Source organism: Podarcis gaigeae (assembly GCF_964106915.1).
Source record: "Podarcis gaigeae genome assembly, chromosome: 1".
NCBI lineage: Eukaryota > Metazoa > Chordata > Lepidosauria > Squamata > Lacertidae > Podarcis > Podarcis gaigeae.
The window spans coordinates 45,109,562-45,114,727 of record NC_139678.1 but is presented as its reverse complement, the minus strand read 5'-3'; the positions used below and the strand labels follow the sequence as shown (position 1 = coordinate 45,114,727).

Genomic DNA, 5,166 nt, shown 5'->3' with positions numbered 1-5,166 from the left:
GCAATTGCACAGTGGTCCGCAAACACTTATGCTATAACAAGTTTGTTGATCTCTCAGGTGTCACAAGACTCTCTATTTTGCTGCCAAACACTAAGACGGCTGCTCATCTAGAGAGTTGTTGTTTTTGCTGGCGCTCTCCTTTCCACTCCGTAAGTTGCTTATGGATTCAAAGTGCCAAAGCCGGTGGCAATCGTTGCATCAGGTCAGAAACCTGCGGTGGAGACGTCCTTGCTTTTCGATATATCGGCTAATCTAAGTTTAGGTTTTTGAGACGTGTGTCTACCTCTATGATCGACATAGCTGAATTTTCCAGATTCTTACCTGAACATAACAATATGATAATAAGCAGACTTAAGCAAGGAATAAAGAAATCTCCTTAAAGTCCCATGTACTGGCTGGAAGGGCAATAGCAAATCATTACAACTTTCTCCCACTAAAGTGTAATTAATAAAGATTTGTGCGTTGACTGAAGACATTTAGGACAGGTGGAAGAACATGTTTTAGTTTTAAGTATTTTACATGTCGTTTTTCGAAGTCTCGAAGCTGCAAACATGAGTCTGACCAAACTGCGGGAGGCAGTGGAAGACAGGAATGCCTGGCGTGCTCTGGTCCATGGGGTCACGAAGAGTCGGACACGACTAAACAACAACAATAACAAATGTAGTTTTTTATGCAATTCATGTGATACTTCCTGGGTGCTGTTTTGTAGTGAATGGGATATAAATTTAGAAAATAAATATGTATTGTGTCTGCTCAAAAAAATAAAATTGTGCGTTAGCTTTCAGGTTTGTCTGAGCAGGCAGGTTTTTTTTAATTCAGCTGCGTTTAGGTTTAATAGCTGAATTCTCGGGATGACAAGCTTCGTTTGCAGGACAGGCTTCTTAGTAGGAATCATAATGCCTAATTCCTGTATATGGCTGCATTTCAGGGAGCTTAGAAAGACGTCCCACTGTGAACTGCGTCGGCAGGGCCTCGTCCCAACGAAGGATCCATGCCTTACAACCGGCTCCCGCGCACGGCCATCTGGAAGCAACGCCAATCGAATTCAACAGAAAGTGGCCAAGTTCCGCCGCCTCCAGGAGCAAAACTACAACTCCCGAAATGCCCCGCGCCCAATGGCTGTGGCCACAATTTTCTATCGCAAGAGTAGTTTCCCGTCGGACAGAGCGCCGCCGAGTCGGGTTCTGTGAGGCGCGAGAACTACTCTTCCCAGAATGCAAAGGCGCGTACGGTTTGGGCTTCCCGATTGGCTGAATCGATGGGGGCGCTTCCTGCGTAGTGGCGCGGGTCTCTTTCGGGTCGGCAAGTGTCCGGAGTAGGAGGAGGAGGCGGCAGCAGCGGGGAAGGCGGCGGAGGAGGGAGGGAGGGGGCCGTGGCCAGCCCATCTTGCTGGGCGATGGGCCTGGGCTACGCAGCGGGGTGAGGAGGGTACGACCTGTGAGTACTGAGAGGTGGACGGGCGGTGCCTGGCTCTCCAGTGCGTGGGGAGGAGGAGAGGCTGAGATTAAGCGCAGGCACGACGGCAATGTAGATGGGGTGGCTGTAGGTCACGAGTATGCGAGACTTACAGCTACGGTTATTTGTGGGATGGGGCAATTCGGGGGAACCATCTTAAATGAAGTTGTCAGCACGTAAGGCTGGAGGGCAGCCTGCAAGCAGTCTTTGCGCGAGTTTTTGTACTTTTGAAGCACACATTGGAGGACTAACACAAAGCCCCACTTGTGGCAGTAAAAGCCTAACCTAGAAACCTTGTTGAGGGGGGGAGAGGGGAGGCGTGATATCGGAGACATCAATTTTCTTGCATTATAGCTTTCACAACTTGTACGCACCATGCAGACAGCATTGTAATTAGGAGCATCCTATAAAGTAAGGGGAGGCTAACCATTAATGTATACGTTTTTCATATCATTTAATATGCTGCTACAAATGGGTGCGTTGGCATCTGCTACTGCTTCTTAAACTGTAGTGTGGAAACTTTGGGGCACTTTCGGGAATACTTCAGAGGTGTAGTTTTTTCAATACTTCCGTAATGTTTGACACATTTTCTTGGATCATTCTAAAGAGTGTTTGTGTAGCTTGTAAGCCTTTCAAGATTGTCTGATGTAACAGATATGAATGCAGTCCACAAAGAACAAATGAGAATAGCCCTTAGTACAATTTAATATGTATATATGTAGTTTGTTTTCAAGTCTGAAACTGGTAATTGTCAATTATGACCTAAACTTAAGAGTTACTGTGATATCAAGTCTTAACATCTGAGTTGGTTCATTTGGAGAAAGGCAGACCCTGAGGCATTCGGGTCCTAAGCTGTATAAAGCTTCTTAGGTCAAATCCAGCACTTTGAATTGGGCCTGGAAGCTATCTGGTAGCCAGTGTAGTCATGTCAGTGTTGGTGTTCTGTGTGCAGACCATCTTTCCCTGGTGAGCGACCTGGCCACTGAATTCTGCATCTACAGTGTCTGAACTGTCTTCAAAAGTAGCCCCTTGTATAAAATATTGCAAAAGTTACCAGAGCATAGACAACAGAAGTTAGGTTATCCCTGTCTACATAAGAGTATAGCTGGGTCACCAACTGAAGCTGATGGAAGACACTCTGCACCACTGAGGCCATGAAAGCATTTGATGGGACACCATTTTCCTTGAAAGAGAAGAGTTTTTTTATCTGTGGCACAGCCAAACTTACTTATTTGAGAAGGAAATCTGCTATTTATTTCCAGCATGCAGTTGCAGGTGTTTGTGCTATTTGGAGCTGCTGCAGCAAGTCCCTGGAGAAGGTAGCAGTGGTGGATGGGCCTGTCTGGACCATTTTGCTGGGTGATAGCTTCTGGGTTGACACTGTCCAGTTAGGAGGGGCAGGTTGCAATTCTGTATGTAGCACAGGAGTTCTTATGTGGTATATGATTTGGTTGTGGTCTGCTGCAGAAGTGGGCATTAGGGCTGGTTTTCTCCACTAGGTGGTGTACTGGTTGGATAGGCAAACTAAGGCCCGGAGTCCGGATCCGGCCCAATCCCCTTCTCAGTCTGGCCTGCGGACGGTCCAGGAATCAGCATGTTTTTACATGAGTGGAATGTGTCCTTTTATTTAAAATGCATCTCTGGGTTATTTGTGGGGCATAGGAATTCATTTAGCCCCCCCCCCCAAAATATAGTCCGGCCTCCCACAAGGTCTGAGGGACAGTGGACCGGCCTCCTGCTGAAAAAGTTTTCTGACCCCTGGAATAGAGTCTGGGACGTCCAACTCCCAATAGTCTACGATCTCACAGTATTAAAAAACTGGCAATGATCTACCCATTGTCAGAAAAAAACTGGCAGTGATCTACTACTGAAAGTTGTTGAACACCCCGTGATCTACCTGGAATAGACAACAGAACATTTGCTTATGTAGTTTGTTTGTTACATTTATATCCTACCTTTCTGCTGAGGCACCCAAAGTGGCATACATGGTTCCACCACTCTATTTCATCCTTGTCACAACCCTGTGAGTTAGGTCAGAATGATTGGCCTGAGGTCACTCAGTGAACTTCATGGAACCGTTGTTTCCACAGTGCCGTCCAGCTGGTGCTAAACATATTTCTCTGCTTTCCTTTAGACTACATCAATGAGGCCGAGAGGGGGGTCTTGTCAACTGGGCATGCCAGGACCTCCATACACACTGCCCAAGCTTCTGCCCCGGAGAAGTCACTTCTGTGCTAACACAGCAAAAACAGTGTGGGAGGCAGCAGTTATTCATTACCGATCTTTGTAACTGGCACTGTGGTTCTTCGGCAGTTTGGCTTTGTCCCTGGAGGTGCACTCCATTGTCTCTCTAGACCAGGGGTCGGCAAACTAAGGCCCGCGGGCCGGATCAAGCCCAATTGCCTTCAGGATACAGCCTGCGAACTGTCCGTGGATCAGCGTGGGGATTCTGTTCATTTGGGCTGTGCCATTTTTTTTCTGCGCCATTCCATTCCCCCCCCCACACCGCAGCGGTGCCCCCTCCCTCCCTCCTCCTGGCTTCTCCCTGCCCTGCCTAGAGGAGGAAGGGGGCTGGCTGAGTGCCATTTAAGCAGCCCCTCTCTGGAGCCAGCCCTTTCGGGCCGCTCATCTTCCCACTGCCACCGCTGCCCTGGTGCTCCTGTGGGTGAGAGAGCGGAGCAGACAAGCTCACTCTGCCTACCCACGAGAAGCAGCGGTGGTGGCGGTGGCAGTGGTGGCAGCAGCCCCAGGGAAGGTAAGCTCAGCGGCTGGGGGGTGGGGAGGAATAATTGCCCCCATACCTCTTCTTCCAACTCCCCCCCCCCCCCGGTGCCGCTTCTCTGGCCTGCCACAAGGTCTGAGGGATAGTGGACCGGCCTGTGGCAAAAAAATTTGCTGACCCCTGCTCTAGACAGATGGATGCCAAACTGGACTGGGTCCACCACTCACTACTTCCTAAAAAGCACTGTGGGGTAGGTTTGGAGGCTCTGCCTCCATGGCAACCATAGGCTCTGGACTTGGTTTTTTTGTTCTGTACAAGAGTAGGGTGATCTGGGTATGGAGGGGCAATATGGTCCTTTTCAACTCACAAAAGCTTCTAACCTCTGAAAGGTGTGGGACATCCACCTTTGGAGAAAGGTGGAGCCAAAATGTTTCCTGACTGCCCTAGGTGAGTTTCCAACTGCTTCAGCCTGTGATCCTCTCAAAGTCCTGGTCAGTCTCTGGAATAAGCAGTGTAGTGTAATGGTTAGAGTGTTGGATTTGGGCCTAAGGGACCTGGATTCAAATCCCCACTCTGCCATGAAGTTCACTGTCTCTCAGCCTGACTTACTTCAGAGGATGGTTGGGAGGATAAAATGTGGGGAGGAAGAACTGTGTAGGCTACCTTGAGTTCCTTGGAGGAAAGGTGGGATATAAATGTTTTATTTTTTATTATATAGGAAGGGCAATGTGTTATGCATGGAACTACCTTTGAAGAGCCTTTGGAAGCTGCAGTTGATCTGGAATGCAGCAGCAAGGATTTTAGTGGCGACATAACCATTGGACCATGTTATATCTGTTCTGTATGTTCCAACTGCCAGTTTGCTCCAAGGCACAGCTCAACATATTGATGATTACCTTTAAAGCCTTAATACAAGGGTGGGGAACCTCAGGCCTAGGGGTGAAATGCAGCCCTCCAAGCCTCTCTACCTGGTCCTCAGAACTCTTTCC

General features: G+C 48.6%; 1 protein-coding gene across 5 annotated transcripts in view; it reads left to right on the top strand.

The window, feature by feature from the left end:
• Positions 1-1,252: 1,252 nt before the first annotated feature.
• Positions 1,253-5,166, top strand: part of ZNF106 (zinc finger protein 106) — a 42,371-nt gene continuing 38,457 nt past the window's right edge. For 2 of the 5 annotated variants that reach the window (XR_014566074.1, XM_083746179.1), the window contains exon 1: positions 1,253-1,437. The gene's annotated coding sequence lies outside the window, so the exon portion shown is untranslated. Of the gene's footprint in view, positions 2,731-2,782; positions 4,625-5,166 lie in introns of those variants that run through there. The other 3 variants (XM_083746181.1, XM_083746180.1, XM_083746182.1) reach the window with 3 other exon arrangements.